We start from the raw sequence: 13,201 nt of genomic DNA, 5'->3' as shown, positions 1-13,201 counted from the left end.
GCGTGCTGGAACTTTATTCTTGTCAGTGTTGTGAAGGGATTTCTTTGCTCTCTCATGAATAATTCATGTTTGGCACGTTAGTTGCTGAGCACACCTTGATTTCTGACACACTCCTCATCATAACTATCATCAGACCACTAATACCCCTCATTATTATTAACACCTCTGCTGCAGTGAGTATGATTTGCTCACAGTGTCACATCATAAAAAAGACAGACCAGCAGCATTTTATTTTTATGGCTGTACTTATTTTTTACTTCAGCTCTAAAGCCTGACATCCAGCTGACATACTTCTGTAGATACCTGATTGTCTTTAAGATCATCATCTGCCCCAGAGATGAAGGCATGTTGACAGGCCTTGTGACACATCTGTAACCCACGGAAACCTGATGTTAATTTAATCTTGAGCTAATTCAAATATTTCTTTCTTTTTTTATTTAAGCAGCAATAATCTGGATCTGAATATCTGATTCTGTTTTTAGTGTTTTAACTTTAGTCAGAATGTTTGAAGCTCAAACTAAAACTGACTTTACAATAGATGTTAGTACATCTTTATAAGTTAGAGATATGTAAAGCGGCTGCCAAGGTTTAGTTTGAATGCTTATAATGACTTTCCTTGGAAAAAGAAAAAAATGCATCCAGCAGTTCATGTCCAATTGTTTGTTGTTTTTTTTTTTAGTGTCTGCTAAACATTCTGATTGGCTTTGTGACAAACTGTCAAATCAGGAACATCTGCTTAAACCCAGCAATTCTTGCCCCACAGCATCAAAAGATGATTTTAAAAGTATTTCACTATGATGTTCTACATTAGATCAGAGTAAAAAAAAAAAACAAACACATTGTTCCAGCAGTGTAGCACTTTTTTGTTGAAATTTCAGCTTTTGGTGTCTAGGAGCAGCTTCCTGGACATTTCCACAGAACACTGTTACTGCCAGGTGTAGATCTGCCATGGGTGCTACATACCCATGTTGGATGGAAACTTTTGCCATGCCAGTGGGGATCTAACTACCAAAAGCATTAACTAAAATCCTGAAAATGCACGTAACCCTTTCAGGTTCTGGTCTACCATTTGGTAGAGGTAAATTTGCAATGACGTTGATGAATTTCGTTGAAGAAAATGTGGAAATAAACCTGCCTGAACCATCGCTACCAATTGGTTTGAGTATGTAAAACCCAAACTATGCGTTCATTATAACACTGTTTGAAATTTTAACCATTTCACTGTTGTTCAATTGTAAATAACTTTGTCTTTTTAACATCTCCAACATTTGCTAAAAATAACCATTTATTCTGTTTCTTCTTTTCCAAAACAAATAGAAAAAATCTCCACAGAAACATTTTCTTCTGGCTTTTTTGTTAGTGTGACCATTAAGTGGTTAAAACAGATCACGTGAGACTGAACATGACACATTGTTAAGGATTCTGTATTTAAGCCCCTTTCAGATGCATGAAATAAACAGCTTCATCAGACTGTTAAAGCTTCAGCATCCTGCATTCAGACATTGGGCACTTTTACACTATTGCTAATCCAGAACTTCATTCATTCAGAAAAAAACGCCTGCGACTGAGAGTGACCTGTCTAGACCGAAGTCCTGTGAAACAGGTTTCATTCAAAACATCTTACCATAAAACTGTTAGTGGTTTTATGACATGAAGCTGAAAATGTTGCATATGTAACTATTTAAACTCATTTTAACCACTTGGAGGCAACAAAATAAAGCTGCAAATAATTTCATGTTGATGTTGTTTAAAATACAAAAATAATCTGTGTTTTAGTTTTTATTTTGTTTTTCATTAAAGATCAGATTTGGTTCTGGCTTCGCTCTCAATCAGCTCCTCAAAGATATCGGATCTTTTAGCTGCTAAATGGTGCATCTGGCTCATTAGCTAGTTACAGTGTGTGCTTGCTGTTATTTAAGCCTGTTTTGTTTAACTGCCTGCTGCGGCTGGAAATGGTGCTGTGACAGAAAAAGGAAACATATAAGCAAGCTAGCAATTAAACTAGAGGGAACAGCAGATCTGGGTGATGATAATTTTCCTTTTCTATTGTTTAAACATTGTGCTTTGATACATTTTCATAAATGTACTTAGTATTGCAAATTTAATTCGATTCATCCCAATTTTACGGTGGCCGACGTGTGCAAACGCACTTCATATCGAAAAACAGATGCATATAGGTTCAAACACGCTTCATATAGAAAAACAGATGCATTTAAGAATAGAAATGCAAGCGGGAAACATTACATGAATAGAAGAGCGCTGCAAATCCAAAAACGCGCTGCAAATGAAGAAACGTACTGCGAATACAGAAAAGCGTTGCATAAACAAAAACAGCTGCAAAAAGAAAACGCTGCATGTTCAGTCTCACAACGGAAGTGATCCAGGGGGTTTCTACCCGAGAGACAAAGAAAGGGGACAGAAACGGTGATTCTTTTGGAAGTTTGTGCGTGGGTGTCACTTCACCTGCACCTGCGATAAGAGGGGGATGACAAATTCATATAATTTATACTGTGGTGACGAAGAGTTCATTCATTCATTATATGTACCGCTTAGTCCGATTACAGGTTGCGGGGTAGCTGGAGCCGATCCCAGCAGTCTTTGAACGAGACTCACTAATTATTGGGCAAGTTAAAGTACCGTCCCGTCATTCCGTTACAGGCATTACCATAGCAACGTGTCAATCAACTGTTTTTTGACAGATGAAAGAGAGAAACTCGCAGTAGCTTGAGGCCAATTGTCAAGGCCAACATAAAATAGTTTCTATTATTTAGCATATTTTATTAAAAAAAAAAAAAAAAAAAAGAAAGAAAAACATTTGTTATAAAATGTTTACTGTGTGGGACCATGGTGGGATGCTGCGGATCGTGCCATGAAATGCAGCTCCTCGTTTTTTAATCCTTCCATTTTGGGCTGTATTTGTTTGCTGCCTGTCTCATGACTTGCCGTCATGTTATCATAACAGTTTAACACCACATGAATAAAATAATGTACTGCACAGCACACGGGCGCAGAGGGGAGGAGGCTGGGACCTGCGCGGATTCTGCCTGAAAGACGTTTTTTACCGGCTGTTGTATTTTCTGTGTTTTTTATTCAGTTTTATTATCTTTAAATTGAGTGTTGATGTGCGTGAACGACATGTGTTAGCTGTTGGAACGTTACGAAACAACATGGAACAAAGTCCGTCCCGGATTCGGGACGGTAGTTTGTCTGTCAATTAAAGGACGATTCCGTGTTTTACGGGATGGGTGGCAAACATAAACTATATGGTGGCAACTCTAGAAGTAGTTCTTCTCCTGCACACAAACTACCTACAGAATCGCCATTTGTGTTCCCTCTGTTTGTCTTTCGGGTAGAAACTTGCCGTTCCGATCAATTCCGAGACTGAATATGCAGCGTTTTCTTTTTGCAGCTGTTTTTGTTTGTGCAGCACTTTTCTGTATTCACAGTATGTTTCTTTATTTGCAGCACGTTTTTCATTCTTTTGCATTACGTTTTTGAATTTACAGCGCTTCTGTAAATACAGCGTTTCCCGCTTGCATTTCTATTCCTAAATGCAGCTGTTTATTTGTATGAAGCGCATTTGCATCCGCTGGCAACTGTACAATTCACTTTATTTATATAGCACATTATAAAAATGCATATTTTTCAGCGTGCTTTTAATGTAAGAAATAATTGTTGAAACACAAAGGCATTGTAAGACTTTAAAAACAAAATTTATCAATACATCTAAAATCTATTGAGCAAATCTTAAACTAAAATGAACAATAATAAATCGAAATGCATGGAAAGAAATTAACAGATTAAAGTTCAACACAGGAATTTGAATGATAGAATACACCAGAAAAAATTAAATATAAAGAAATGCTATTACACAGTTCGAAGACAATAAAAACACCTTGATACGCTTAAATTAAAAGGCTAAAATCCGTTAAAAGACAGAGATCACACAATTGTCATTTTGTGCTAAAAATCTAAGCAGAAAATTGTGTTGAGATGCAATTTAAAAGTTTCCAGAGTGGGGGCCAGTTTCATACACGAGGCTAGCTCATTTCACTGCTGAAAATACTCAACTTGGTCGTCGTTTGGGACAACAAGGAGGAGCTGAGAGGCAGACTTTAATCATGATGGAATATTTAGTTCTGATCTGGTCTGATATGCAAGTACGTTCAACGATTAAAGAACCAACTTTTAAAATCTTACAATGAATTCTAATATTGACAGGAGGCCAGTGGAGCGAAGCCAGGGTGGGAAGGGGGAGTTCATGCTGTTTAATGCCTGTTAAAAACCAAAGAGCCACATTTTGGACTTGCTGTAGGAAACTGTGGGTTTTATTTGGGTGAGCCCAGCAGACAGAGCATTATAGTAGTCAAACAAGATGTAATAAAGCATTAATTAAACGTGTAAACATGTAAATGTTTACACCAATTTCATACTTTTCCCACAAAAACTGATTACATGCATGTTCTATTCCATTATCTAGTTTGGATTTCTCATAAACAAAGAGCAGATGCTGGATAGAAGATATTGTACCTTGATATTTGACACTCCGAGTTGAATCCATGCTGGTAAATCTCTCCTCCTGCGGCTGACATCTGTTGTCGTATCTCTGCTCTCATCATCACTGTTCAGCTTGTGAATGTCATATCAGCCCATGCAGCGAATAAGATGGCTCTATTGGTTCTTTTTGTGTCTTGTTCTACTCATTGCTGCGGTTTCTTATTCTGGTTGCATTGAGTGATGCTCTGATGACAGATTTCTCACAGAGCAGGCCTGGTTCGCTGATGCTGCACAGTGAAACGCAACCCCAACGTAGAACACATCTCTCTTGTCTCTTTTCCTCAGTGTTAACAATGTGTCCACATACCACAGCAATAACACTCAGAACGTGACAGTGAAATTGCATCCCACATCTGCATGTCATATCCATTGCAAGACCATTTTATATACAGTGAATTCATTATAGGTGGAGCGGTGCTGTGCTCACCCCAATCAGCCTCAAATATCAAAGTTGGTGCTGTGAGGACTTTCTGCTGCACTTCAGCCTGAAATATCTCAACCTTTCCTGGATGGATAACTGGGAAATTTAGTAAATGTGCCCGGAAGATGAATTTTTAATACTCTGGTGATGCCCTACATTCCTTTTGTATCATGACATCATATCTTCTAAAGGAAATCCCTCCTTGAAAACTCCACATGGTGGAAAGAAAAGGTTGCAGGGTGGAAAAAAAAGAAAAAGGAAAGGTATTTTTCTGTGACTGGAAGGCCCTATGCTAGAGAGCAGATATTGATCTACATATGCCTGACATGGATTTGCAATTGTACCTTGAATTTCATCGTCTTTTTGTGACTGAATTGCTCTTTCATAGAGGGGCAGTGTTGGAAAAAGGGAACAACTTAAAATGTAGGCTCTTTTTTCTTTTCCTTGTTGATCTTGTCCTAGCATATTAGTGCTTTTCTGGAAGGACAATCATAAGCTCGGTGCTTAAAAGAATGTTGTTAGAGACGGCATTTGAATTCTTTTAGACAAAGTTGTGTTCAATCTTGTCTTTCTACTTCATGTTTTTAGGCTTTTTAAATGTACTGGGTGACCCATGAGAAGGCCGTTTCAAGCAAGCGACAAGTCATTCAGCATTCAGTCAACATTTAGGAACCACTGACAGCTTCTATGCAGAATGAGGTTCCTTTATAAACGCTTGTTTGTAAATCTGCATTTAAAAATGACCCAGAATCCTTCAGTCTGCAGGATGTGTATGCAAATGTTAACTGACCTCATCTAAATGAATTAAAAACACACTCGTGTACAGCATGGCTAAAACAGCTCACAATCAATCACCTGTGAATCAAGTTCCAGTCAAGTTCCACATCCATTTGGAACTTCTTTAACTTTTGAGCTCAAGTTTTTAAATGAATAAAAGGAAAAATACCATGCCAGGAGAATTCAAAATGCATCTATTTTTTAACATATATTTTGTATTAAATAAATGGTTATGTTATTGATTTTTGAATGATGTTTAAGCTTTGGATCAATATTACTCGCTCATGAACCACACGATTGATTTATCAATGTGGATTTATGTATTGTTACACCTGAATGTACGATGATGCATAAAGATCACCAAAACAGCTTTTGTTTGAAAAGATTTTGAATGGTTAGAAATTCTAACCATTTGTGGTTGAATTGAAATCAATGGGTGGACAAATGTTTTGATGCCTCAATAATGAAGATTATTTGCTTATCCGTAATTTAAACTATGTACATTGTTTACTTTAACAGTCCATTCTTCTGATTTATTTTGATGGCTCATGGCCATTCATACATTTCTAGAGCCACTATTACCCTGCAGCATTCTGGGGCTGAGGAACTGCACTTTACAACATTGTATTCCAGTCTGCATCCTATAGCAGCTGCGTGTTGCTTTTCAGCGCCGTTTCACATACAGACATCTGGACGTCAATACACTGACCAGTTTAGATGTGCTCTATGACATATTCAGCCAAAGAAAAAGAAAAAAATAAAGAGAGTTCAGAGAAGAGACAGGTTGTAAAACAGATGCTGAATTAAGTTTGTTAGGCATCACCAAAATGTACAAATTTGCCAAAGTTCACCAGTTTCTCTTAAAATAATAAAGAAACCAGCCCTTTTCTCTCTCTCTCTCTCTCTCTCTCTCTCTCTCTCTCTCTCTCTCTCTCTCTCTCTCTCTCTCTATATATATATATATATATATATATATATATATATATATATACACATATATGTGTATAACAAGTTGGACAGTGTTTATCAATCCGGGTCCACTCTGCCAAGTGTCTCTGTGTGTGTGTGTGTGTGTGTGTGTGTGTGTGTGTGTGTGAGTATGTTTTATGAACTTCCTCATCAAGTACTATTCAGCCTGTTGAAAATGAATTTCATTCAGGTGAGGAGCGGAGAAACACTGGTTTAGATGATCATCAAGGACTCAAACTACAGAGGGCATATGTTGAAATGAGCAGGAAAAAGACAAACCAGTTCTAGAAATACAAGTTTTATAAAGGCTCTAATCTTCATCAGCTTTTTAATGCCTTTGTAGAGTTTGTAGGTTTGATTGCATGATTATACCAACAGCTATACTGATCTGACATGAGGAGTTCTTGTGCTTGTTTTGGCTAATGTGAGCTTTGAACTCAGTTTGTAGCAGTAATGATTCCCTTTCAAGTTTCTTTTGTTCTGAATAGGAGAGTGCTGATTTGGTTTAAATTACACTGGTGTAGCTGCCACCAAGATAGAAAAAAAAAACCCCACCACTTTCCTGCAGCTCATATGAAACAGTGAAACCTGGCAGGAACAGATGTAGCCTTTGTGCTGAGCTCAGGCTCTCTGCCATCCCAACATGGACTCTTTCCCAGATAATTCCACTTGGTCTTTTCCCTTTTCCACACTCTGATTAGTATGGCAATGAGGAAATGGTCACACGCTGTAGACGCCCCAAATCCCTAAAATATGAGTATTGAATTATGTATTAATCAAGGCAGATCTGGGTCACACAGCTTTTCATGGTCACAATGTATGGGTCACCAGTTTGACTGAGAATTGACTCATCTATTGGACGGGTTTCAGTGATGGTATTTATTGGTCGTCCTCACTAAAAATGCTTTTAACCAAGGCGACACCCATATTTCTAATCCAGTCTCAGCATCACGCTAAGTTAGTATGAATCTAGTTGGATACAAAGAATGCTAATTTCTGGTTGGCTGGTTAGCTTTTCACCCCTTAAACTATCTATCTATCTATCTATCTATCTATCTATCTATCTATCTATCTATCTATCTATCTATCTATCTATCTATCTATCTATGGTAACACATTGGTAACTGTGATATCTCTTACACTTGTAACTCATAAATGAAATCTTAAAAAAGAAAATCTAGTCAAAAGGCACTGAGACAGAAATCTACTCACTCAGTGTGACTCTCTCAACCCGTCAAGGAAGGCCAGGCTTTTAGCCAGATGTTGAAAAGGTGTTAATGCATCTGTCTTTTTTGGCACACTCATGTGAGCTCTATCCCACTTTAATGAACTCTACTGAGGGTTATGTGCTTTTACAGTAGAGTCTGCCACTGAATCAGCTCACACAACAGATATGTTTCATGTTTCAAATGCAGCCCCCTTCTTGAATTGATTTTTTTATTTTTCTAATCACCATTCAGCTGCTGACATGAGTCTCTCATGGTTTACTGTGTATGAGACTGACACAGAGGCGGTGTACATAAGGTTTGCATGGAAACTTTGAAGTTTATCAACCCTTCATATTCCTGTTTTGTTTAGTTTTTTTTGTAAAAAATTTGTAAAAAAGTAGACTCCAACTTAAACAAATGTCTACAGTAAATCTATATCAAATGCAACACAACAGACTTAAACCATGATACTACCTCCACCATGCCTTTTGAAGCAGATCGTATTTGATTGCTTTTTATGCTTGTCATTTAAAACCAAAATTTTACTTTTAATCTATCTAAAACACTGATAGTACTCATTTCACAATTTGGTATTTTAATTTATATTCAATGCAATTAAAGGTATGAGCGTATGTACAGCAGTATGTTGTTTACATTTGCGATATAAGTTGATACTTTTGTTTACTGAAGTTAAAGTGAATGAAGTGTGTTTCGTTTTTGTGTTTTGAATAGAGTACTTTAAGATGGCAGATTGTACGAAGTAAAATGTGAATAAAATGTATTCTGTCATGTATTTAGTTACTTTACTAAAAACAGTAACATGTAACATTACTGTAGTTTTATTATGGTTGTACATCCAGTGGTTTGGGTATTTTCAGGTAGTATCTCCAAAATGTGACTGTTTGTTTCCAAAGCACTAACAGAGCAGACTGCCATAATAAAAACATGACTGAGGCATTTCAGTACCTTGCCAGTTCTCAATGGTGACATGACTTTTCATGGCTTTTGATTGCTCTGATAGTTTCATTGACATAAATGCAGTTTGTATTAATTGTTTTGATAAACACACTAACTTTTGTGCAAATGTTAATGTTCTGTTTTGAGAACTGCACCAAAGCGATTGAGAAAAACCATCACTGAACCAGATGCCACACTGAGTTTGGAGGTGCCGTTTCGTGTTCTACTGTTAAATTCTGAACATAAAAATTGGTCTGACCTTTCTAAATTTGACACCTTTTGATATTTGTTAGTTGATTACCACTGAAGAGGTAACATTAGGTTTGAATTTATCTGACCTTGGTTTGGTACGTTTTACTCTCTATTGATATTTTATAAACTTTTCTCAGCCTGAATAAAGGCCCACAGCTTTGGATCCCATCAAAACCAATTTAATTTACTGCTTCAACTCCAGCTGTGGACACAATGCCCTGAGGTCTGACCATGTTGTGACCTTGGTCGGTGTGACAAAGCGGCCTCGTCACATTGGCTGCCGACCGACGTCACATACACACACACACACACACACACCCACTAATTGACATTCCCGGCATCATCAGGTAGCCCGCGACACCGCATAGCGCCACATTCCCGAGTTCATCCTTAGAGGTAGCGGATTATGAGGGGGGGCGCACTTATGTGGGCTCACTACAGAGATAAATAGGGGTTTTTAACTTACCACGTGTGGCCATGTTTGCTAGGGAAACCCACGTCAGGCCACGCTTAAGATGCGGATGGATGCCGCAATGCGTCAGTGACGCTACCGTTACATGACGCCCTGAAATGCTGCACCACGGCATATTGTGGGGTTTATTCTTGTTATACAGGGTTAATCATTGTGATGTCGACAATGTTTAAATGTATATCCTGTGTGGAATTTCTCTGTTTAAACATTTGTGTACAGGACAAAATGAAATGGAAGAAAAACCATGTTCTTTAAATTATCTGAGAAGCTAGTTATTTGAGTTAGGTTAGGGAAGGAGCTTCAAGTTTATGAGGGACTTATTCAGAGGAGAAAGGTGTGGAGAGTAGGTTGGACGATCATTGGCAAGCTGGCAATTGAGAAATCTGTGTGGAAAACCCGTGTAAATATTGTAAATATTGTACATATTGTACATATTTGGACAAGAGTATTGGATATATTGCTGCACCTGGGAATAAAAACCACCTCAACAGAGTACCGAAGTCGCCATCATCTTTGTAAAAGTGTAGAACCCGGTGACAGCCGGACAAAAAGATGGAGCCTGGAGTGGAGTGTTTTCAGTTGCAGGGAATTGAGGCCGGTGTGAACAGGATGGTAATTGTCTGTGTGATCAGATTGTCTTACCTCACTGATGTTTGGCTGCAGGAAGCCTTTTGTTCTCTTTCACCCTTTTCTGTCACTCTGACACTGATGCAGAGAGCATTGACAGCATCCCTTGGTATCAGTGTGTTGTAAGTAATGGTCATGGATTGTTGAAGTGTCTTGAGCCCAGGAAGAAAGTAGATTTCATTAGCTCCAGCCGGAGTGAAGGCCGGCTCATCAGCTGGCTCTGGCCATAAAGTTGGGCAAGGACAAAGGTTGGATTTCACGAGGCAGACTGAAGCATGTCACCAATATCCAGTCATTCTTTTAAGATGCTGACGTTGTCCCTGGGTAACCTTGTCAGCTGTAGACCTTTTGTAGATATCACTCAGTTTGTTCACATGCATGTTGTCATCTTGTTTGTTCTGACTGTCCTTTGTAAACATGCTACATGAAAACTTCTGGGTAATGTTTTTTTTTTTTTTACTCAAATTTATGGATTAGCTTCCCAAATAATGTAGTTCATTTCTAGTCCATCAATCTATCCATTGTCCTAACCACTTGTTCCAATTAAGGGTCGTGGGGAAGCTGGAGTTTACCCCAGTAATCATTGGTTGAGAGGCAGGGTGCACTCTGGACAGCTTGCCAGTCCATCACAGGGCCAACACAGAGAGACAAACTCACTTCTGTTCCTTACTACCAAATTTTAAAGATAGCCGTCCGTTGCTTGTTGACAAAAAAAAAAAAAAAAAAAACTTTACAAAAATCATAACATTGCTAGAGGTACTTGGAAGCGTCAAAATGTGTTTACTTTGATAAATTTGCCAGAAAAAAAAGAAAACAAAAAAACCTAACAGGATCAGATGTCACCACTTCACATTAATAATTAGGAAGTCGTACATTTTGGGATGTAGCTTAAGGACTCCTATAGGTCCATTTTCTGTCTCCCTTCTTCACAAGATTTAACATAAATCAGGCAAAACAAATTTAACCAAACAGGACTGCTTATGAATGGAGGAAATGGGAGAAATGTAGACACAGTCCAGCTCAGGATTCAGCAACGTTTTCTTTAAGCATTGTCAGTTCAACAATGCAACGACAGCCAATGCAGCTCTTACTGATGACGTGTGGCTGTAAAATAACCAGTCATAAATGTGTGATGTATTAGAAGTGCAAGATATCATAAAAGCTGCATCTTTTGAAAGATCAAAAACAGAAGCAAGAGAGCTAGTCATCGAATCAGAATAAGAAGTACGACAAAATTTTTTTCATCAAATTAATTTTTTCCTTTCATGTAAAAAGCATATTTATTATATTTTAGTAGCACCACTTAAAAGATTAGTTCATATGATTTTCAAAGAATCATCTTTTTTTATTTAATTTTTGTATAACTTTTATTGTCTGTTGTGTTCCTCACATAAAATAGGATTATTTGAAATTGAGAAATAATCTTTTTTTCCACCTTTGGTTGGCAGGAAGTGACTGAGACACAGAACGCTGATTTTTACAATATATTTAATTCCTTTTTTTGTTTTTGTTTTTTATTGTTTTTTTTTTTTTTTTTTTTTTTTTTTTACAAAACAACTCCCTCATAAACAGAACACACAAAATGCATAAAGAAAACTGTACAGTCAGTTTTGTCATGTCTGAACGTGTTCTAAACATGAACAATTTTATCTACAACAGTGGGTCCTATCAAGGTCTATCACACCAAGCTGTTCTGCTCTTCAGCTCCTTACTTCAGGGTTTCAGGAGAGACACGGAAATAGTCATGTGACACTGAGTGGGAGGGGTTCACACAAACATGAGTTAGCCAATAATATCAGCAAATACAGGTGCAGTGTCTTTGCTCTCGCTCTCCTTGGCTCTAGTAGCATCGTCTTACTGCTGAATCGACAGATGTGACAATAAGAGGGCAAAAAAGTGACTTTTTCACAAGCAAATGCAAACTGTGAGTGACTGTGAGAGCTCACTGAGAGGTCAGCAGTAGCCAAGATGAAGATTTATTCCCATTTTACATGCATGTGCCCAGTATGCTGGAATACCTCTGAGCCATCGGGGAGCAGCTTTGGATGGAATAGTGATCTTAGAGGAACGTTAAACTTCAGTTTAAGTTCAATATAATATATATCATCCAGACTGCCAAATATGTTTCTTTCCTCAGTGCAACAGTGGTCTAAAAATATTATCAATGACGCTGTTGGCGCCCTCAAAAAGCTCATCATACTTTTGAAGCCAGGAAGGTTTTCATGGCGGATTAGCAGCAAATACCAAAGTCACGAGCAATCACGACAAATTTGCTTCACTCTGTGTTTTCTTGCTTGGTTTTAACCCTACATGTTACATTGCATCGGGGAGCTACAGGCACAACCACGCATTAAGAACGGTGATAAATATTTAATGTTGGTTGCTGTTTTTTTTTTTTTGGGTGGGGGGAGGCACACTAGCTGATACAGTATACTTCAAACTAAACACACGAAAGCTTAACTTTGACATCTTAGTTGTCAGTCTTTCTTGTTGATCCACCAAACCAGCAAAGACCTCAAAGGCTGTGAGTATTTGTGCCCCAATGAAGTCTCGCCTCAGTCGCAGCATGCGATTGTTAAGCTTAGTGTTCTGAAGCACTGCAGTTCAGAGCGCCAGTTCACGCTGGGCTTCATGCAAAGGCATTCTCATGTGAAGTTGGACTCAGTTGCATGTAACATATTTCCATATGATGTCATCACCTTGTAAAGTTATTTCCACAATGTTGATTAAAAGGGTAAAAACTGTGCAGCTGTCTGTGGTGTATGATTGGAGCAGCAGGAATGTACTGGCACTATTTAAATATACGAAAACATCATATTTAAAAATCAAACTTGCCGAATCACAGGGTGGTAATGCAAACTATCCAGTTCGATAATATGGTGAGATGTAAGTAAAATAAGATATTATAATGTGTTTTAACAGCTGTGGGTGAGACCTTTGTCCTAACGATGTTGTCCTAAC

The sequence above is a fragment of the Telmatherina bonti genome (assembly GCF_933228915.1).
Source record: "Telmatherina bonti genome assembly, chromosome: 10".
NCBI lineage: Eukaryota > Metazoa > Chordata > Actinopteri > Atheriniformes > Telmatherinidae > Telmatherina > Telmatherina bonti.
The sequence above is the reverse complement of the archived record's forward strand: the minus strand, read 5'-3'. Positions refer to the sequence as shown.